Source organism: Ambystoma mexicanum, chromosome 12 (assembly GCF_040938575.1).
Source record: "Ambystoma mexicanum isolate Mex_15411 chromosome 12, UKY_AmexF1_1, whole genome shotgun sequence".
Classification (NCBI taxonomy): domain Eukaryota; kingdom Metazoa; phylum Chordata; class Amphibia; order Caudata; family Ambystomatidae; genus Ambystoma; species Ambystoma mexicanum.
The window spans coordinates 564,912,531-564,936,647 of record NC_090936.1 but is presented as its reverse complement, the minus strand read 5'-3'; positions in this window follow the sequence as shown (position 1 = coordinate 564,936,647).

Sequence of the window (24,117 nt, the reverse complement as noted above, 5' to 3'; positions counted from 1 at the left end):
AACTTCAGACTGAACATTATCAACTTGCTCAAAGAAAATGTCAACTAACACTAATATAGCCCTTTCTGCCCTTTTGTACATATGTAGTTTACCCCCTCACCTACTCTATTGTGTATAGATGTACTGTACATAGCTACTTCACTACTGTAATATACTGTCACCTTTGACCATGCATTTGGTAACTTATATCCTGTAACATATGCACTGTGCACTTATACTGCTCTGCTTGTCATTACTTTCTAACTGTACTTCACATCGTATCTTGTATTGCATTTTGTAACTTTGTAAGCAGAAAATTTCCTTATTCCGGCGCCCTGATACCTTTGGGTCTGGTGCACATTATAAATAAATAAACAAACCATCTAACACAAATGTTATACCAAGTTACACATTTTCACATCACCATGCTTCAGAAAATCATGTATATATTGTATTTGAAAAGGTTCTTTGGGACGAAGGAAAAACTATAAGGAACAAACAACAGGTACATGGCAAAAGAAAACCCAATTTCAATAATCTTGAAAACATTGCATTGAACAAACACCAGATGTTGTCATCATCAAAACAGTGCACAAAGGAGGAAACAGTCATTCTGAACAAAAGAGATCATATATGATTAGCAGAATAACATTTGAAAATACTGGGATCGTTTGAAAATATGTCTGTGGACTTAAAACTAAAAACATGTCTTAATTCAAATTGGTTGATAAGTGGTATAAAAATTATAGACACATAAGTGAAAAGCTTTCTTGAAGTAAAACATGCTAAAACATTTTTTTTTTTTTATCAAAAGCTATTTGAAAAACTGCCACAAGTAAGGCCAACTGTTAGTGGCATTGGATGGCTTACAGAGCCAATGTGCAAATATATTGATCTCTTTTTTAAACCTATGGTTACTGAATTGGTTTCATACACAACAGATTATGCACACATTCTGTTGAAATTAGCAACAATGATTTGGTAATAAATTGTTTTTCTGGTTACTCTAGATGTTAATGTGCTCTATACTTCATAGAACGTGAGAAAGCCTATCAAACCTGTGATCTACATGGAAAAATGGAGCATGGTTCTAGAACTATTAGAATTTACAATGAATAAAAAGGACTTTCTCTTCAACAATCAACTATACAACCAAAATAAGGGAGTGATGATGGGAGCAAAGTATGCCCCAATCTCTTTATAGAATATTTCAAAATATGCAATGCTATGAGAAATACTTAAAAGCAAACGCAATTTCCTGTAAAAGATACAAAAATGCCATTTTAATTACTAGACCTCGAGTTTGGGGGATTTCACAAACGTGGAACATGTACAACATGTTGATATACCAAGGATAATACTAAGAAGAACAAAATCAATGACTTTATATTGAAGGTAAAACAATTCATCAAATGCAAGAGTAAATATGCCATTATATGTGTGTTACAGGCAACACTTAAAGTCAATTAATATGAATTATGGAACGCATAAAGGAGAAAGAATGGTGACATGGGACAACCTCTCCCAGAACATTGGCATACAACACATCCTGTCACGCTGGAAGAGCTTTGTTTCAAGGGACTAGAAAAGTTGAGTCCCAATGACAGAGGAGGAAAACAGGAACAACATCTTTGTGAAAAGGAACAAACTATTTTTGTATACTGATAACATTGGTAAAGGACTTAATACTGAGTTGAATGTGTTTTTAAAATAAACCAATACATCACCTATCCAATAGGACATGCTACTGTATTAAGAGCCTAATGACACAGAATTAACTTCTTAGCTTGTGCAACACATACATGGACTTTTTACCCAAATAGATATTATATATTAATGCTGTGTTGCATTGCTGTTGAAGGAGTTGATAAAGAGGAATGTTGTCAACAATCATTGTGAATGTTTTTTTGAAAACCAACACTTCTGTTCTCTATTAATGATACTCGTGAAGATACAATAGAAGTTATATATGAATGCTATTTTGCATTGCTAGTGGTGGAGTTGATAAAAAAATATTTTGTCGACAACTGTTATGAATGCTTTAAAAAACAAATCTGATTAGCCAAGGTGGTACTCGTGAAGACACAATATCGGTTGAGCTTTTATTTAATTGTCCATTCCAGCATTATCATTTTTAAACTTTATAAGCAACCATGTACATACCTTAGTATACTCCCAGCACAACAGGAGGAAAAGCTGTAAGGTCTCTTTTTCGGAAACATTCCCTAATTTTAACAAATACCATTCCAATATGGCCATGACAATTGTACTTTGATAGAAAACAGTAAATGACTACATCCAAAATTACTTTCCAACACACACTTACTTGTACATGATGACGTTACAAATAGCGCACCCACTGGAGAAAAGAGTGCACATTTTTCATCTTGTGACACTGCACAAGCATCCATTAGATGCCCGCTTACATGTGGATGTAACAATGAGGAGCGTATGCCTTCCTTTATAAAAAGGTAAGCTAGCAATAAGATCACATACAAAAACTTTGGGACCTCATATTTCTGTCTATGATAGCAATCGATTAATTTAATGTATTTACCTTATTTTTCTTTTTCCCTTTTCTCTTTTGACCTTGCTGTTAAAAAGCACTACTTCTCTGATCTTATTCAGTCGTGCCCCATCCCCATCGTCTTGTTCAATTTGTAGACTCCCTTTCCTTTGTCCTCCCTCTTTCATCTGCTTACCTGACAACTATTTCTCAAGTAAAGTTCTCCAACTACCCTCCTCTCTCCCTCCTGTCCTCATCTCTGCACCACCTGATACTATCGTCCCCCGCCTTCCCAGTTTCAATCTTCCTTCTCACCCCGATCCGATTCTGATAATGGGTATTTTCTAACTACTGCCTATCCTAGTAGCTACTGGGCTGAGCCATTACCTTTGTCTCTCGCTCCCAAAGTCTTTCCTCTTTTAAACCCCTTGCGGAAAGCCTTCTTCAGCTCCTCCCTTTCTTCTAGCTTCCCTTCACACTTTAAACATGCTACCACTCTTCCTCATCTGGAAAGCCTTCACTTTAATTTTTAACCTATCTCTTTCTTCCTCTTTCGATCAACACCTCTGGAGGGTGTGGTCTATTTTCAGGTGTCCACATATCTTGATCAACACTCTCTCCTTCCTCTGCACCAATCTGGTGTCCACCCTGTGCACTCAACTGACACCGCCTTGCTCTATGTCACCAATTGTCTCCTATCAGCCGACCGTGACAAACTCCCTTAATCTCCAATTCTACTTTATCTCTCTGCTGCCTTTGATACTGTTGACCACCCCACTATTCCTAATACACTGTACTCCCTGGGCTTTAATAACTTTTCTTCACCAATGGTTCTCCTCTTCTATACCTGACTGCACCTTCTCCATCTCTTGGACTGGCACCTGCTATTCTTCATATCCCTGCCAATTCAGAGTTCCTCAAGGCTATGTCATTGGCCCCTACCTACACCTCTCTCCCTTTCCACTATCATTGCAGAACTTTGTTTTTCTTTCCATTGCTACGCTGATGACTCTGCAATCTTTGTCTCCTTCTCTGACTTCTCTTATAGTCTTCACTCTTCTCCATCAACCTGTCTCCTTGAAATTCAAACATAGGTGTACTCTCCCTACCTTCATCTAAATCCCTCTAAGATAGAACTGAACATCTATTTTTCCTCTCTACTTCTGTCTTCCAATTCCAGTGCCAGCCCCACTCTCCTTCCCACCGATTCTTCTTCTCTTTTGTCTCACTGCTCGCAGTCTTTGGGTATTCTTTGATTCATCTCATACCTTCTCCTTGCATATCTCCAACATCTCTCATATCGGCGGTCTTCAATTCTTTAACATTCGTAAAATCTGCCGTCTACTTTCCTTCAATGTAACCAAAACATTTATCTCTGCTTTTCTCTTCTGTCCAATTCTACAGATATTCCTTGATGATGGGGCTACCTAACTATCAACTAGCACCTCTTCATTCTATCTACAACTTCACATGTCATATGCTCTTCTGTCTTCCTCCTCAATCTTCTATTTCGGCATCCCTGTTTTACTACTCTGACTCTTTTTGGAATGCCACTTTCTATTTTACTTTTGTTCCATGTCCTTGTTACTCCTTATCGTTCCTCACATATTTCCCTTTACTTTTCCCCCATCTTCTACACTCCTAATCACACTTCCAAGTCTCTGTTCCAAAGCTCCCCGGAGCCCAGTTCTGCTTTTGTTCGTTTGCTCTACTTGCTACTAAACATTTCCTCTTTCTATTCAGTCTTACACTTCACTTCATCTGTTTCGTACTTGACTAAAGTAATTCCTGTTATATCCTCTGCTGCCTAATGTAGTCGCACTGATCAATTTTGTTTTTCATTTATATTGTACTGCACTTATCATGATACATGGCTTTGGCATAAAGCGCTCTATACATAAAAGAGAATACAAATGCAAAAACAATACTCCTTTTTTCAGAATGGTATGATTGTGTGAGCCTGAGGTCAATCCGGTTCCAGCTGAATGTCAGGCACATCCGGGTATAATTGTGTTTATGCACTTTATTTTACATTTCATATTAAACCAACAGAGGTTCTATTGCTAACACCTCATATATAGCAATCAACGGAAATTTTACAGACAATATCACATTTATAATCTTTGCATAGATTTTCAAAATACCCTCACATGCTGTCTTGATATATTGTCTCCTTCAACGCCATATCAGTGTTTAACTTCAAATTCTACAATATCAGATTATTTCCCTAAATTGAGTGCCTTTATAACTCTAATCTTCCCATTAATTCAGAGACCAGTACTCAAGAGGTACATGTTAGGTATATGAATGACAATTACACACAGTTTTCTTGATACATCAGAGATTACAGAGGAGCTCATGCTCCATAAAATCGTAATTTGCCTGCAGCCACTGTTACATTTACAATGCAACGTAAATCGGTGTCCGTCACCAAATATTCATCATTTGTACTGCGAGGTGAAAAAGGAAAAGGGTAAAAGGCAGCTCTGTGTACGCCATCTTTTGCCCTTCACATTTGCACTCCACAGTGCAAATGGAGTGAACGCTGCCTGGCATGCTGACATGTCAGGCAGCATTTCATCTTCATTGTGAGTGCCGCTTGCTATGCTCACATGGTAACCAGTGTTCACAAATACAATTAAACCCTCCCCGACATGCAAGCATGCTGGAGAGAGTTTAATTGTAATTGTACACATTCCCTGCTATGCTCGCATGGAAGGGAGAGTGTACAATAGATTCCTATGGGGTCTGGCTGCTTAATGCTAGTGCATAAAGCTGAAAGTGGCGGACCACATAAGGATCTCCAGTTTTCGTGCTGGCATCAAAATCCCTATCAGCACAGATCCTGGAGCATTTGCATGGCAGAGAGAAAGGGAGGTGGCGGAAAAGCAAGTTGCGTTGTACCGCTCCTCTGTGCCATACAAATGATTGAAAATAAGTTGTGGTGTGAATTGGAATGCATTTACGCAAGTCTTTTACACTTTCCATTCACGTTACGGCTCTCATGAAGATGAGCCCCAGAGAATAACTCCAAGGATTTTTGGGTGCACCACAATATGCAACTTTGCTATGTTTGCAGTGCTCGAATAGTAATAATATCAACAAGGGAGATTAGGTCTGTTATTCATACACTGGAAAGCACTTTTAAGTGTAATCCTGTGCCATTTGTGGTTCTGCAAATGTTGTTTATGCCAGCCAATACCCATATGGCTTTTACTAAACTGAGCAAAAATCTCACAGAGTCAAGAATAGATCAAATGAACATTGCGCAAATATTTGTATTAAGAATTTAGCTTTTTCTCATCCGTTAAAGGCATAGGATCCAACAGATGAAATTGCAAATTCCTCAAGATCTACACAGTTGCTAACCTGGGGGAAGCATCAAAAGTATTTTGCTACAATGAAAAGCTTTGTTTAATAAGAATCCATGGATATTTTGGCTCGATTAACTGAACAATTAATTGACCTTTATTCCCTTAATTTGATTTGTTCAAGTTTAGAATGTTAGTATTGTTTAAGCACTTTGATGCTTTACTACAATGGTTACGTTTCCCAGATATAGACTTTTTTAATTGTATTTTGTATATTTCGATATATATTTTGTTTTAGGGTGATTTTCATATTCTGATGTACTTATGTTTTCCTTTATCAGTTTTTATTTTTCATTTGTGCTTTTATTGGATTGTGTGTGCATTTGGCCAAATAGGGAGTTAGGTGGGCTAGCCGAGCTCCAGTAAACTGTGATGAATCACTTGGACATGAGTTGCTTTGACTTGCATAACATGTCTATTACTAACACAGGAGAGTTTATCTTTCATAAAATGAGATTGCTTCAACATATGATGTTTTACTTCATCTACGATGATTGCATCTGTACATGAGATAATCTAGCTTGCCGATGCAGCTAATTGTGCCAAGCAAATGAGGCATAGGCTGACATAAAATGGAAGCTGTAGGCCATTTAAAATGTAAGACTAAACTTGGAATCTTATGGTATTACTGGAAAGTGTGAGGCAAATTAAGTCTTCAACTGGTATGTGATGATATAACTGTCATTAGCCAGCAGTGTCCGCATGTAAGAGGATACACTCAGCAAAGTACGGCAGCACCTGGAAATGTGGTGCTCTATTTAGCATATGATGACTACACATGATGTGTGAGTCTATAACTGACATAAGATGGGAGTAATAGATCATTTTTGGCGGTGCTGGCATCTGAAGGAAGTGCAGCACGCTTGAGCTGCTTCTACTTTGTGCACAACTGGCATACCAAGATCCCACCAACAACATATCATGGTAGCCCTCTGTTTCAAATATGGCTTGTAACAAAAGCCTGCTTTCGTAGATGTTTGTTATTTCATCACTCTTATTTGTATTATTTTTCATTTGAGATGTAACTTCATGTGATGTCATCAGGCTATTTTGTGTTACTTCATGAACCCAGTTTCGTCTGTTCATCCACATACGCCATCCGTTCACCTATACACTTCTTCCGTTTCACGTACTTCACCTGTTTCACCCACTTCACCGGTTCCATCCACCTCACTGGTGCCACCCAGTTCAACGGTTCCACCCACTTCGCCCTCTTCACTGGTACCATCCACTTTTCCAGTTCCACCCACTTCACCGGTTCCACCCATTTCACCCTTCCATCTACATACTTCAGCCATTCTTCCACCTTCTTCATCCATTGTACTCACTTCACCCGTTTCGTCCATACACTTCTTTCATTTCATCCACTTCACCCGTTCCATCCGTTCCACCCGTTTCACCCACTCCACCCATTCACCCACATACTTCCCTGTTCCATCCACATACTACACCCGTTCCATCCACATACTTCACCCGTTCCAACTACATACTTCACCCGTTCCATCCACATACTTCACCCGTTCCTCCACATACTTCACCCGTTCATCCACATACTTCACCCCTTCCATCCACATGCTTCACCCGTTCCATCCACATACTTCACCTGTTCCATCCACATACTTCATCTGTTCCATCCATATACTTCACTTGTTTCGTCTATCCATTTCCCTTGATTCATCCAAATAATTCACCCGTCCTTTCACATACAACACTCGTTCCATCCATCAGTTTCATCAGTTCCATCCATCCACTTCACCCTTTCCATCCACATACTTCACCCTTTCCTTCCACATACTTCACCTGTTACATCCACATACTTTACCCGTTTCGTCCATACATTTCCCTCGATTTATTCACATATTTCCCCCGTCCTTCCACATACTTCATCCGTTCCATCCATCCATTTTATCAGTTCCTGTAACGCTCACCTGATTCCCACGGAGGCGCGGGTCTTGGCAGGAAGGTGTCTGTGACTCGAAAAGTGATGTGCAGGACTCGACTGGCTTCTGGGGTCGAACCTCTTCGCACTGTGTGTCGAACTCGAAGGGTGAGGTTTCTGCAGGTGAAAGAATATGGGGATTAAAGGTCTGGGTTGTTGAATGTCCCTATCTCTCTCTTCCCAGCTTGTCTGTAGAGCCCCCCTCCCAGGTCAACGTGCTCACCTTAGATAGGTGAATGCTGGGCTCTCCATCTGCGTCTAGTGCAGGGTGCCGTTGCCAGTTCCTTCACTGGTGAAACATCGGCCTCTTGACTTCAGAGGATGGTTACCGTCGTTGTCTGCACGACCGGTAAGTTTCTGGACAACTTTTGTCTTTATAGTCTTTTAATGCGTGGCAGTGAAGCGCCTGGAGATTCGTAAGTATGGCAAGCGCTCCAACTGTCTCTTCCCTTGCAGATTAGTTTGTGTTTAAGAGATGCCGGAGTATTCGCAGGCGTTTGATTGCGACGAGCGTGATGGGCGTGAGTAAGTACCTGCTTAATGTCTTTTTCTTTGTCTTTACAGGCGACGATGCAGAATGAAGAAATCCGGAATTCGCCGCGTGCCGGTAAGTGTAACAATGCTGTGTCTTTGCAGGTGAAGATGCAGCGTGAAGAATCCGGAATGCACAGCGTGTCGGTAAGTATAATAATGCTGTTGGTCTTTGCAGGTGAAGATGCAGCGTGAAGAATCCGGAATGCACAGCGTGCCGGTAAGTGTAATAATGCTGTTGGTCTTTGCAGGCGAAGGTGCAGCGTGAGACACGGCCGCTGCCGACGGATCAGGTGAGTAAGCACTGCATGTAAAGTTCGTCTTGCTAACCTGTTGTTTTCTGGTCTTTTGCAGGTGCTGATGTTGGTCGGGTACAGGAATGGTAAGTATAATTCTTGCAGGTTCAGGATCAAAAGGAGAAAGGCTGGAACACACTCGGTGAGCGTTCTGCTGCAGATGCAGAATAACGCGAAGCACGTTTCATCAATCGGGTGTGGTTTAAATAGCCTTGGAGTGATGAGGCGTCTTCTTCCACGGCCCCGCCTAGGTAAGAAAAGAGTTCCTGCTTCCAGAAGAGTTCCAGTGCTGTATCCAGGGAGTGGAGCTGCCCCACCCAGGTAAGAAAGTAGTCCCTGTTCACAGAGGGCTTCTAAGAGGCTGGTAAGTAAGCAGCATGGTCTGCCGCAGGTAAGTCCACCCAAGCACTTTCACACCAATGATGAGCCCGGCGCTTCCAGTGCCGGGACCGATGATAATGATGAGCCTGGTGCCACCGGCGCCAGGACAAGGTCCAAAAGGTCCCTGTGGGGACCGGCTGGTGCCTAGGATTAGGGTTAGGGGCCTGCTTCCAAGGACGTTGGGCTGGTCCTGGCTCCTTGGAAGCAGTGATCATGACAGTTCCATCCATCCACTTCACTGGTTCCATCCACATACTTCACCCATTCTATCCACATACTACACCCGTTCCAGCCACATACTTCACCTGTTCCATCCACAAACTTCACCTGTTCCATCCAAATACTTCACCCGTTCCAACTACATACTTCACCCGTTCCATCCACATACTTCAACCGTTCCATGAACGTACTTCACCTGTTCTATCCACATACTTCACCTGTTTCGTCCATCCATTTCCCTTGATTCATCCACATATTTCACCCGTCCTTCCACATACTTCAACCTCTCCATCCATCAGTTTCATCGGTTCCATCCATCAACTTCACCTATTCCCATTCACATACTTGACCTGTTCCATTCACATACTTGACCCGTTCAATCCACATACTTGACCCGTTCCATCCGCATATTTGACCAGTTCCATCCACATACTTCACCCTTTCCATCATCCCATTTTCTCTGTTCCTTCCACATATTTCACCCGTTCCTTCCACATACTTCATTCATTCCATCCATCTACATACTTCACACGTTCCATCCACACACTTCACCCGTTCCATCCATACACTTCACCCGTTCCGTACACAAACTTTCACTTGTTCACTCAACCTACTTCAGCCGTTCCTTCCACATACTTCGGTATGCCATTCACCCACTTCCGCCAATTCTACCCACCCATTTTGCCCAATCCTCCACATACTTCACCCATTCCGCGTACCTCACCCGTTCCACATACTTCACTCGTTCCACATACTACAACCGTTCCACATACTTCATCCGCTCCATCCAGTACATCCGCTCCACCCAGTTCATCCGCTCCACCTAGTTCATCCACTCCACCCAGTTCTTGCGTTCCACCCAGTTCATCCGCTCCACCCAGATGATCCGCTCCACCCAGTTCATCCGCTCCACACTCTACGCCCGCTCTACACTCTAGGCCCACTCCACACTCTAGGCCTGCTCCACACTCTACACCCTCTCCACACTCTACACCCGCTCCACACTCTACACCCACTCTACACTCTACACCCGCTCCACACTCTACGTCCACTCCACACTCTATATCCACTACACGCTCTAGACCCATTACACACTCTACACTCGCTCCACATCTGCTCCACACTCTACAGCCGCTCCAGACACTACATTTGCTCCACACCTTACTTCCACTTCCATTCAACACCCTACATTTGCTCAAAACCCCCCACATCTTACATCTGCTCAACACCGAACATCTGTGCAACACCCTACGTTCGCTCCATGCTATCATCTACTCCATAGCCTACCTCCGCTCCATGCTCTCATCAGCTCCACACTCTCATCTGCTCCACGCTCTCATGCATTCTGTGCTCTCATCCGCTTTACGCTCTCATCCGCTATATGCTCTCATCCGCTATCCGCTCACATCTGCTATACGCACTTCATCCTCTCCACCAACATTCATCTGCTCTACTGACTTCATCTGCTCAACTCACTTCATCTATTCACCATGCATTACCGGTTCAACACATGTCACTTGTCGCACGCACTCGATCCGTCCCATGTTCTCCATCTGTCCCATGCACTACACTGGATACATGCACTTGAATCGTCTAGTCTATTTGTTCCATTTGTACCATGCACTTTTGCCTTCCATGCCATTTATCAGTTTTATGCACTCTACCAGTTCAGTGCACTCTGCGCACTCATCCGTATCATGTATTCGTCTTTCCATCCTCTCCACTTTATTCTTCTTGTCCATTTTGTTCCTCTCGTCCATTACATTCATTTGATCAATTTCATTAATTTCAGCCACTTTACTCCTTTCATACAACTTACACTTTTTATCCTCTTCACTCATTTGTTCCACTTAATCATTCTATTTTGTTTGTCCTTTTTAGTTTACATTAGAGGTTATTAGTTTTCAATTTCTCCCTTGGAATCTTGATGTTGGAATGTTATTTATGTTATTGTGATTTATGATCTAGAAGTTTGGGCTAGTTGAATTGCTGTTATCTACTTTATTCCTCTCGTCCACTTTGATCTTCTTGTCCTTTATATTTATTTCATCCATTTCATTAATTTCAATCACTTGTACAACTAATTCTTTCTATCCACTTCACTGCTATGATCGTTTTTACTCATTCTATTTTGTTTGTCCTTTTTAATTTACCATAGCGGTTATTATCTTTCAATTTCATTGCTCGGATCATGATGCTGGATTGTTATTTAAGATCTAGCATTTTTGGCTAATGTCATTGAGTTGCTGTTATCCAGTTTGAGTCACTGGTCGGTTTTAGGGGAAGAGCCATGTTTTCAGTAGTTTCCGGAAAGATATGAGATCCTCGGTGAGACGGATGTGGGGTGGGAGTGCGTTCCACAGCGTGGGGGCCAAGGCTGAGAACGATGATCCATCTAACCTGACTGAGTTTGATTTTGGTATGACTAGGAGGCCGGCTGAGCTTGATCTTAGGGTACGAGCCTGGTGATAGGGTTTTAGTTTGTCTTGAAGATACTGAGGTCCGGTTTTATGCAGTGCTCGGTGAGAAATGCATAAGGTTTTGAAGGTTACCCTTCGGGCAACCGGAAGCCAGTGCAGAGTTTTGAGTGCTGGAGAGATGTGGTCTCTTGGGCCAAGCGCTAGTAGCAGTTTGGCTGCTGCATTTTGTGCTCTTTGTAGTTTATTCAATTGGTATGCGTGCACTCCGAGGTAGAGGGGGTTAGCATAGTCCAGTCTTGATATAACAATTGATTGGACAGCGGAGAGTCTGTTGGGAAAGGAGAGGTGTGGAAAAATGCGCTTTAGAGTTTTACGGTGGTAGTGGCAGGACTTTGAGATGTTGTTGACATGGTGCAAGAGGGTTAGGTCAGAGTCTAGGGTGCATCCAAGGTTTTTCACTGAATTAGAGGGTGTCAGTGAGTTGCCCATGGTAGATGGCCAGGATAGTGGGCGTGGAAGAAGTTTGGTGTTGCCATATACCATGATTTTGGTTTTGGAGGGATTTAGCAAGAGGTGGTTTGTGGTCATCCAGAGATCGATGTTGAGGAGACAGGAAGCGAGGTCTGGTCGGAAGTTGGGATTTGAGTTTAGGAGTTTTAGAATTAGTTGAGTGTCATCAGCGTAGTTGTAGCACAGGATGTTGTGTAAGCGAATTATTCTTGGGAGGGTGTCCATTTAGAGGTTAAACAGGAGGGCTGATAGGTATGCTCCTTGTGGAACTCTGGTGTCGACTGGTCGGGCTTGGGAGCGGTAGGTGGAGAATAGGGTTATTTGGTTCCTATTGTTGAGGAAGGATGCTATCCATTTGAGGGCAGTTCAACGAATTTCTAGTGAGTTGTGTCGAAGGCGGCGGATAGGTCAAGAAGGATTAATGCAGCGCATCCCGCAGAATCTGCCGTGTTTTTAAGGTCATCCCAGATTGAGGTTAGGGTGGTTTCGGTTCCACGTCGGGCTCTGAAACCTGATTGAGCGGGGTCTAGGAGATTGTTGGCTTCGACAAAGGTATTTAGTTGGGAGTAGGCAGTTCGGTCAATGAGTTTGGCTAGGAATCTGGTGTTTGAGATGGAGCGGTAGTTTTTGGGCTCGAGAGGGTCGAGGGATGCTTTTTTTATAAGAGGTTTGACATGAACCGTTTTGAATGTGTCGGGAAAAATTCCTCAGGAAAGGGAGTCGTTTATGATGGTTCTTGCATGTTTTCATGCGCAGGTAGATGCGAAAATTTCTTTGAGGGTTGTGGCTGGGCAAGGGTCCAGAGGAGAGCCGGATTGTTTGCAGGCAGAGAGAAGTTTGAGAAATTGGTCAGGTGATATTGGACTGAAGGAGTCGAACGTTGGTTGGGAAGTGGTCTCAGGCAGTGGGTTGGCTGGTATGGGGGGTGGATTGCCTGGTGGGTTTATGAGAGCTAGTTTGTTGGTTAGAGTATTTGTTCTTTCGAGAGCTGTAGTGTAAAAGTGGCGAGAGAGTGAGTCGCACAGTGATTGTGAGGGGGTCGAGAGGGTGGTGATGCATGATGGTTTGTTGAATTCAGTGATGATTTTGTGAAGTTCTTTGCTGGGGTTTTTACAGTTTAGGATTTGGGAATTGTAATGGGCTTTTTTTGCTTTCAGGATTTCAGCCTTGTACTGGTGAAGGTGCCGGGCCAAGGTTAATCTGCTGAGGGGGGTTTTGTCTTTCCGCCATTTACGTTCTATGGATCTATGTAGTTGTTTAGTCTTCAGTTCAGGTGTGAACCATCTAGGGAAAAGGTCACGGCGGGCTGATGGTTTGCAAGAAGGTGTGAGCCGCATTAGTAAGGTGTTGAGCCATGAGTCAAAGGCAACAGGGGTTAGTTGTTCATTGAGTACGGAGGTAGGGGGTGGAGGCTGAAGGAGTGCGTCGGCTGGGTCAGGAAAGATTATACGTTTCTTCCAGCATTTGCGTAGATTCAGAGGTTCAGGTTCGGGCAAGGGGAGAGGGTTGGGTGAGCGAATCGCGAAAGAAACAATGAAGTGATCGGACCAGATGATAGGGGTGGGGGGGGGTAGATGTATCAGGTGGTGGGAGCTGAAGATGGCATCAAGTGTGTGTCCTTTACACTAACTTCCCTATATGTAACATACAAAGAGGCAGTATTCTTCTTCACTAAAGCACTTTTCTGAAGGTTTTGCCTCCTGCATACTAGAAGGATTGTTTGTGGTCTCATCTGAACTTGTAATGACGGTCTTCAGAACAATTTGTATCCTGATCAAATGGGGCCTTAGTCTATAAACTGTCAAAAGAAAGAGGGCAAAACACATCCTGTTTTCGCATTCTATAAAATAATCTAGCATTTTAATACAGACAGTAGCCAGAATGTGCCGTCCGTGTTAGGGAGAATTCTCTTATAAAGCTAATTTCCCAAACCTAGTGAGTCCCCCAGCAGCTTTGCTGGATTTTTGGGGTTTGTTTTTTTTAACTCCTGCTAAGAGTGAGACTCTTTTCCTCCCACTCTTAGGCATGATTTGAGGTATGTCTTTGGCTTTTTGTGTGCTTATAGGCTGTGGGGTCTTCTACTCCATAGGGTATCATCTGTTTTTAGTGTATGTGTTACACAGCACTCTCAGTGCAGTAACACAGGGGTGTCATAGTGACCCCCAAACATAGACTCCATACCCTGGGACTGACTACTGTCTCCCAGGGCATGTAAAGTCACCATTGGCTTTACTAGTCCAAAATTGTGAACAGAACCAGTACAAACCATCATATTGTGGAAGTACTGGAAGGGGTTAATTAGATTGCCCCTGGGTCTGTTATCAAGGGGGCTCTGTCCAGTCCCCCCTTGTCGAGTTTCTGGCTGGTGGAAGTGGTTAACACGCAAAATATTCCACCAGAATATTTCCTATGGGATTTTCCCATTGATTTTAAACGCACCACTTTTTTGGTGCAATGTTAAAGATACTGCCGGTTTATTTATTTCATATTAAATCACCGGTTGGGTCTTTTTGCCAGAACTCTTTTCTAAAATGGCGTTCGTGTCCGTCTCTGTAAATCCAACCAAGGTCGGGCCCTTTGTTCCACTTTTTGGCGGGCTTCTCCACAGAAGGCCTCCAAATGGTGCCACTCTGTCTGGGTTCCACAGGATGTGTGGGTGGGGGAATGGGCACCCTGGACTGAGTTGCCTTAGCAACTCAAGTCACACTCTGTTCTGATTGGCCCAGTGGTGAGCCACCCGGCTCACCACTTAGCATGTTTGAGTGACAGCTAGGCTGTTGAATGAGGGGTTTTCTGCATAAAAGCAGGGCTTTTGGACTGGAACTTCAGAAGTCACCACAGGACCCAAGAAATCCGAAGAGGGGAGAAGCTGGGCCATCTGCAACGATGACACCACTGGTGGAGCCCTGCTGCAATGACCTCACCACTCTTTTCCTACTCGTGCTGCCTTGAGTCTATGCGCCACTAGAAAACAAAGGAAGTGTATGGAGCTACCCCCTCTCTTGTGTACATACCTTGTGTCACCTCTAATGTATGTGCAGATGTGGAATATAGCTCTATACTCTTTATTTGTTTTCTATTTGATTATCCCCCACTTATGAGTATAAGCCCCCCTCCAATCTCCTGCGGCAACAAAAATTAGGGGTAACCCTTGTTTTTTCAAGTTAATGTGCCACTGACATAATAGTAACAAATATGCAGCAGTGTAGTTCAGCCATAGGTTATAGGTCAGTTAAGGTCATTGTGATGTGGACAGGGAAGAAGGATGCTGGCACATTATGCATCACAGCTATGTTTGCAACCTGTTTCTATATACTTGGACTTGATTTGTTTTCTTGAGCACAAATATTCCACATGAAAGGGCTGGTAAAATTACTGTGTCACAAGCTCCATGTGAAGCATTGTATTGCCAGAGCCGGATAGGGAAATGCAACTGTGGACTTCTAAATCTGATTGGAACAGTAAAGCGCTTTGAAGTACAAGTTCTGCTAAAATATCCCAATAGCAGATGTAGGAGGATTCCTCAGGTTTCTGTCAACAGCCTTGGTTTGAGTGGCCATCTGAGTGAGGTAGGGGTAGAAAGGGAGATCCTTATCAGAACGGGAGAACTTCTTCCCATGGGGGGAGTCTCTCCCTGTGAATTCCCGTTTGCCTCCACCCCTAGGGGGATAATCGCACAGAGGGCTCATCTCCCTAGCCTCACAATAAAAGGCTCCCCCTTGGGGAGAAGAGACTGAATCCCTTGATTCTTCACAGTACACAACTTGTGTTTGTTCTTAGGGGATGATTAATTGGGATTCATTGCTCAGGCTCTTGTTCACGGTTCTGCAGTATAGTGTTTTTATTTGTCATGCTTTGGCAATTGTTTTCCTTATGGAGTTGGGGAATTTGGTAGAAGCTGAAGTGAGTAACCAATGGAAGGCCAACATAGTGAGGGAGCTTATGGGAGGAAGCAAAGGAGCAGATAGAAGAAGAGAGCAGAAGACTTGGAAGGGGTACTGGAGAGCATGTGGTTTTGGAAAGGATGAGGAGTTGAGGGTACAATGGGGACAGTAGAGATCCAGAACAGTGTGAGGAGAAGGAGAAAGGAGTTAAGTAGTGGCATATTGAAAGGAGAAAGAGGTGAAGGAAGATAGGGGTAGGAGGGCAGAGTGGAGAGCCTTATTGATAAGGAACCCCACACAACCACCTTTCCCAACAGGTCAGGCGGTGGTGGAGAAGCTAACAGAGTTTGTGTGGCAAACTGCTAGTGAAAACGTGTCATGAGGAGCGATCCAGTTTTTCATGATAGCAAGAATGGAAAGTTGAGGGCATTACGAGTTGAAGTGATCAGTGAATTAGGAAGACTTGGTGCAGAGTGAATTTGTATCCCAGAGGCCAAGTGAAAGGGTGATGGGAGGTAGGGGAGAGGAGCAGGTGATGTGCAGTAGGCAAGGGGAATGAATAAGGTTGGATATATTGGGGCAAGTGGTGCACTATGGTTGAGGTGTGCTGGTGGAGGGGGAAGGAAGGAAATTGGGAGGGGTAGAGTGAGGCAGAATGTAGACAGTGTTGAGGCTGAAGCCTATGCTAAAAGGGATGGAGAAGAGTGAGTACACCAAGGAATGGAACAATCTCAAGGTGCAAACTAGAGGGTAGACAAAATGGGCAAGTGAACATTTGCAGCTCAAGAGAAGGGTAGGTAGATAATTGGAAAGGGAAGAGGGGTATGGTTAGCCGAGCATATGTAAGTTCTTTGGGCTAGAATAGGGCTACAGGTAACTGAAAGATAGCTAACAGGCCCAATGCAGTAAGGCCCCTGGGTCCTGTAAGGTAACAGAATATCTACTGTCACTGGATAGTTAATGGGTGGAAGGACCCCTATAAGTGGAAGCCAGAGCAAGAATGGGTACAAAGGGTAGGTAGATAATTGGAAAGGGAAGAGGGGTATGGTTAGCTGAGAAGAAGCATATGTAAGTTCTTTGGGCTAGAATAGGGCTAAAGGTAACCGAAAGATAGCTAACAGGCCCAATACAGTAAGGCAACTGGGTCCTGTAAGGTAACAGAAACTCTACTGTGAATGGATAGTTAATGGGTGGAAGGACACCTATGAGTGGAAGCCAGAGCAAGAATGGGTACAAAGGGTAGGTAGATACTTGGAAAGGGAAGAGGGGTATGTTTAGCCGACAAGAAGCAGGTGTAAGTTCTTTGGGCTAGAATAAGGCTACAGATAATTGAAAGATAGCTAACAGGCCCAATACAGTAAGGTTCCTGGGTCCTGTAAGGTAACAGAATCTCCAGAGATGTTTCTATATCGAGTAAGCATTTTACTGACATGGCTACCTGGCCTGGTGGGTAAGATTGTGAAAATATCTGATGAGTTTCTGTTTAGACCGCAAATACCTATGAATGAGGAAGGCGGACAGACTATTCATACAGAGTTGGAAACAGCCAAAGTATGAAGGGAAATGGCAATGCTCGAAGGAATAGACAATGAGGGTAGACCATGGAGAACAGTGATATCTCCTGAGGAAGGGTATCGATTGACTGACATAACTGATGATGATCTTTTCAGAGAGGACCGAACAGATGACGAAGTGGTGTTCTTTAAGAGCATTACATACTGGATAACGAAAGAGAATAGAGAATTCCCACAGCGAATGCCGATAATGCGGCAACAACCAGCATTTTTTCCAGAGGATCTTGAAAAGGTGCCAAGTACCTTATGGACCACAGGCCCTTATGACGTAGGTTTATTGAAGGGGATAGGAGAAGTTAAAATAAAGCTTAAGCCAGGAGCGATTTTACCTAGAGCAAAACAGTACCCCATGTCTCGAGAAGCTGATGAAGGTATATTTCAGACTATTTCGGCACTGATGAATTAGGGGATTCTGGTGCCATCAGAATCATTGTGTAATACCACAGTGTATCCGATTAATAAATCTATAGGGGGGTCGTACCAGATGTCATGGTACGTGCTCCAAAACCCCTGGAACTGTTGGGCCCACCCCAGTCCCTGTCACCCAGAAGGACTTGTCAGGCCCCGAGGGAGTGCCCCAGAGCCTCATGGACTCAGTCCTGGCGCCGTTGGCGCAAGGCTCATGAAATGAGTTGAACTGTATGGGACTACGTAATCTGCCTAGTGAGGCTGAGCCTTTCTGTATACCCAGGGTGTGGCAGAGGGACTACTTTACCTGAGAGACAGTGTGTGGTAAAGGGACTACTTAACCTGGAACTACTTGCAAGTCTATTTAAGCCACACCCTGCAGGCAGAACACGCTTCGCGTTATTCTGTACTCCTGCAGCGTAAAGCTCACCGTGTCTGCTCTGTCCTAGAGTTTCTACAGCCACGCCCGTTCTGAGATTTCCATCCATCGGTGCCTGAAAGAAGAAAGCGAGAAGAACAGGTGTTATTACAGCAACAAGGGCCTTACCTGCAATTCTCGTCCATCGGTATCGTCTTCAGATGGTCTTCTGATCGCCGTCCCTGTTGGGAAGAGGACTTCTGCGCAGGCATCCAATACTCACCCGGGGATTTGCATTCCTCCGGGATACGTCGGAGCAGTTCTTCCATTCTTCATCCTGGGGCCGCGCTGCGCCTGCAAAAAGGGATCAGAAAACAGCAGGTTAGTCACGCACAATGCAAAAACTAACAATTGTTCAGCCATCCAGCGCCACTCATCCGCGCTAACACTCACCTGGAGGTAACTTGCTCAGCATCCTAGGAGAGTCGATTCTTCGTCCAAACATCTGTACGAAGCCGCGCCTGCAAGAAAGACAAAACATGTTTAAACCATGGGAAAACAAAGACATTGAGCACCTATACCATGCAGTCATTGGGATAGAGACTTACCTGCTTAATCCAAATATTCCCAAAACACAGCAACAGCCACTCAGGAATAGTGAAGTAACTGTGCCTGGAGAAAGACTGAGCCTACTGCGCCCCTGCTGAAAGTGAAGCAGGACAGAGAGCCAACCTCAGCAAACTCAAAGGCTAATGCCTCCTGGGGAGATAACAGGGGAGAGGACATCATCATACCACCAGAGCTACGCCAGTGCAGACATCCATCATACGACTACATGCTACGCCCCTGTGGGGACAAGGTGAGCGTGACAGAACGCGAAGACTTCTACAAATTCTCTACCTGGGGGTCCTGGAAACCTCAGAGACAGACCAACTAGCCCAGCTTTTGGGGGAACTCAGGGCAGAGGTACATTCGGCCCGACAGGAGACCAATGCTTTAAGGAGGGAATTGATTGTGGCTAAAGATTGTACCGATGAGCTTGCTAAACAATTGCTTCAATCCCAGGCGGGGCAAACACCGTGTCCAGGATTGGGGTCAACGGTTCCGACTACACCCAGCAATCCAGTTCAAGTGGTCCTTCCAGGAGCCGTACCTTTGGAACCTCCAGAACGCTTTGCAGAAGACCCAAAAAGGTATGCGGTCTTCATGAACCAGTGCCAACTACATTTCCTATGTAGGCCAGAGGCCTTTCCAAACAACCAATCAAGGGTAGCCATTGTATTGTCTTATCTCAGTGGCAGTGCTGCTGACTGGTCGGTACCTCTAGTCAATCGGGACGATCCCATCTTGCGAGACTTCCAGAGGTTCCAAATGAACATGGAGAAGTTGTTTGCCTGGCACTCTCAGGGTCAGGCATTGGATAATGAACTCTTGTCCCTGCGCCAAGGCAATCAAGATCTGTTGACGTACAACGCAACCTTTAATAGACTGATAGTGGAAACTTATTGGCCAGATGACAAAAGAACAACTCTGTTTTACCGTGGTTTAAGAGGGGAGTTAATGGATGTTTTAGCTGGAGTGGTCAACCCTCCCAGTGATTGTGCGGAATACATAGATTTGGTGGTTCAGCTTGATCATAGACTACAGAACCAAAAGGCAGATCGAGCTAGAATGGACACTCGGGTTTTTGTGCGCCCAAAGGAGAATGCATCCAAGACCTCTGACTTGGCCGAACCTATGGAGATTGGAAGAGTGCGTGGGCCGTTATCCAAGGCTGAAAGAGATAGAAGAAGACAACAGCTATGTTTGTATTGTGGCTCAGCCGGCCATTTCCTTCGAGACTGCCTTGTATAACCACCCAAGAAGGCAGTCGGGGTTGCCGGCAAAGTGGAAACGGAGCCGAGTCGGAAAACTTCCTCACCCGACAAGCATAGAGGTCCGCTTGTCGAGCGAAAAGAAGGACTCTCAGACCTCGCACCTCATCTTGCCAATGATCCTCATAAATCACCAACAGCCGTCCCGAATGCATGCAGTCAGAGCATATATCGATAGCGGAGCCATTGGAAATTATATGGATCACGACTTGGCTACAAGGATGAATCTTCCTCTGTGCGAAAAGGTAACAACAGATTTAGTCACCACTGTCGATGGAACTGAGATCGCTTCGGGTCTAGTAGCGCACTCGACAACAGAAATGACACTTTTGTGCCAAGACGGACATCGGGAAGACATTGTGTTCGATCTAATCAAGGCTCCACAATTTCAAATAATTCTGGGAATGCCATGGCTCGAATCACACAATCCTTGCATCGACTGGCGTGCTAAGAGGCTGACCTTCTCGGTCGAATGTGCTCGTACCTGTTATCAAACAGGGGAACCTTTGGTTAAGGAAGTGGCAACAATCATGAGTCTGACTAATCCGCTACCTCCAGAATACAAAGACTATCAGGATGTTTTCCAGAAGGATCAAGCTAATACTCTTCCTCCCCATAGATCGTACGATTGTCAGATCGACCTTATACCTGGTGCACAGATTCCTTGTGGGCAGATCTATGCACTTACGGAACCTGAAAATCAGCATTTAAAAAGGTATCTGGACCAGTACCTGGCTAACGGCTTTATCCGCCCATCCAAGTCCCCGGCAGCCTCGCCCTTGTTCTTTGTGCCTAAAAAGGAAGGAGACCTTAGGACTTGCATCGATTACCGCGCATTGAACCAAGTCACAGTTAAAAACCGTTACTCCTTGCCACTAATTCCTGAACTATTGGACCAAGTTAAAGATGCCCGAATTTATACCAAGCTAGATCTTCGAGGGGCATATCACCTGGTACGAATTAAAAAAGGGGACGAATGGAAGACCAAATACGGATTATTCGAATACCAAGTGATGCCCTTTGGCCTTTGTAATGCCCCAGCGGCGTTCCAGTATTTCATGAATGACGTCCTGCGTAAATTGATTGATGTGTGTGTCGTAGTATACATAGACAACATTCTGGTATATTCATCGTCTGAACAGGAACATGTGAAACACGTCTGTGCAGTTCTGGACAAACTTCGACAACACAGATTGTTCGCAAAACTGGAAAAATGCTTCTTCCATGTTACAGAGGTCGAATTCCTTGGGTTTGTCCTAACCCCACATGGTGTGCGCATAGATTCGCGGAAGGTTGACGCCATTCTCAACTGGCCTTCTCCAACCTCGATTAAAGGAGTTCAGAGTATGCTCGGATTTGCGAACTTCTATCGCCGCTTCATTCCGAGCTTCTCGCAGCTAGTACATCCCATCACCTCTCTACTGCCAACGAACAAACGTTTTCTATGGTCAGAGGAGGACAAGAAAGCCTTTCAGTTCTTAAAGCAAAAATTAATCTCAGCCCCGACATGAAACACCCACGTCCAGACCTACCGTACGTGGTTGAGACCGCGCTTCCAGTTCGGCAATGGGAGCGGTCCTCTCGCAAAAATATCCTGAAACGGGTCAACTCCATCCAGTAGCCTTCTGGTCACGGAAATTAACGGCACCAGAATTGAATTATGCCATTACGGACAAGGAACTTCTGGCCATCAAGGCGGCCTTCAAGGCTTGGCGGCATTACCTTCTAGGAGCAAGACATACAATTACAGTAATCACTGACCACCGCAATCTACAGTACTTGAAGCTGGCAAAGGCCCAATCATCCGCCAACTCCGATGGGCATTCTTTTTTGCTGAATTCGACTTTGTGATTACTTACCGACCTGGTTGTCGGTAAGGCAAGGCAGACGCTCTGTCTCGCATTGGGATAGAAGAGGAATCCACCAACCCAGACCCAGTGCCCATCATTCCCGGAGAAAAGATTTTAGGAGTAACAACGTCTCTAACCTTAGATGACATCCATGAAGAAATCACACATCTCATGGATACAGACACTCTGAGAGATTGGCCTACCAAAAGTGTTCATCATTCTGTCTCAAACCACTTACCATATTTTCAGGGACGTGTCTACCTACCCAGCAATGAACTTCAGGAAAGGGTCATCTCGAATTACCATGAATCACTGGTTGAAGGTCATCCTGGGATAGCTAAGACCGAAGCCAAGATCAAGCGATACTATTGGTGGTCAACATGGCGTAAGGACATCAAGCAATTTGTATTATCCTGTGGAATTTGCGCACAAAACAAGGCCCTGAAGAAGAGATCACCAGGTCAACTGCAACCACTGGATATTCCACCTACGCCTTGGCATACGTTGTCTCTTGATTTTATAACTGACCTTCCTCCTTGTAACGGGTTCAACATAATATTGGTGGTGGTGGACTTGTTTTCGAAGATGGCTTATTTCATTCCACTGAAGGTCTTACCCTCAGCTTCAATCTTGGCTAAAGAATTCCTAGAACAGATAGTCCGAATACATGGATTCCCCTCCATCCTAATATCAGATTGTGGCAGTCGATTTTGGAAAAAGTGTTACGAGTTATCGCAAATCGATGTAAGACTTTCCACTAGCCACCATTCCCAGACTGATGGTCAGACTGAGAGGACCAACCAGACTCTAGAACAATACCTCAGATGTATGTTACACCAAACAGAAAGCAGTTGGAAGGACATTTTATGGATAACCGAGTACGCCTACAACAATTCCCTGCACTCCAGCATTGGACAGACTCCCTTCTACACCATTTACGGGTTGCATCCACAAACCTCTAATCTTGACTCGCCTCAGCTTCTGGAAATGCCAGCAGTAAGAATTTTGCACACTACTATTACTCAAGCTTTCAAAAAAGCAACAGATCAGCTGAAACAAGCCAAAGAAAGATACAAGAAGTCGGCAGACATACATAGAAGTGAAGTTCCAAAGTATCAAGTTGGAGATGAAGTCTAGCTGGCGTCTAAGCACATACCAATGAAAGGAACCCGCACCTTCAATCCCAGATACATAGGTCCATACACCATTAAGGCCATCATCAATCCGGTAGCTGTGAAGCTGAATTTACCTTCACACATGAAAATTCATCCCGTGTTTCATGTCTCACTTTTGAAACCAGTGCAACCAGGAACCCGAGTACTGAAACCACCAAAACCGATCATGGTCGACGGGGAACCCGAATTTGAAGTCAAGGATATCCTGGACTTGAAAATCGTCAAATCAAAACTGTTTTATCTAATAGACTGGAAAGGATATGGACCACATGAAAGATCGTGGGAACCTAGTGAACACATTCATGCACCACAGTTGTTCAAAAGGTTTCATCATAATCAACCGAGCAAACCAGGACCAAAGGGAGAACCCACCATTAGGGGGGTCTGGGGGGAGTGCTGTCATGGTGCGTGCTCCAAAACCCCTGGAACTGTTGGGCCCACCCCAGTCCCTGTCACCCAGAAGGACTTGTCAGGCCCCGAGGGAGTGCCCCAGAGCCTCATGGACTCAGTCCTGGCGCCGTTGGCGCCAGGCTCATGAAATGGGTTAAACTGTATGGGACTACTTAATCTGCCTAGTGAGGCTGAGCCTTTCTGTATACCCAGGGTGTGGCAGAGGGACTACTTTACCTGAGAGACAGGGTGTGGTAAAGGGACTACTTAACCTGGAACTACTTGCAAGGCTATTTAAGCCACACCCTGCAGGCAGAACACGATTCACGTTATTGTGCACTCCTGCAGCGTAATGCTCACCGTGTCTGCTCTGTCCTCGAGTTTCTACAGCCACGCCCGTTCTGAGATTTCCATCTATTGGTGCCTGAAAGAAGAAAGTGAGAAGAACAGGT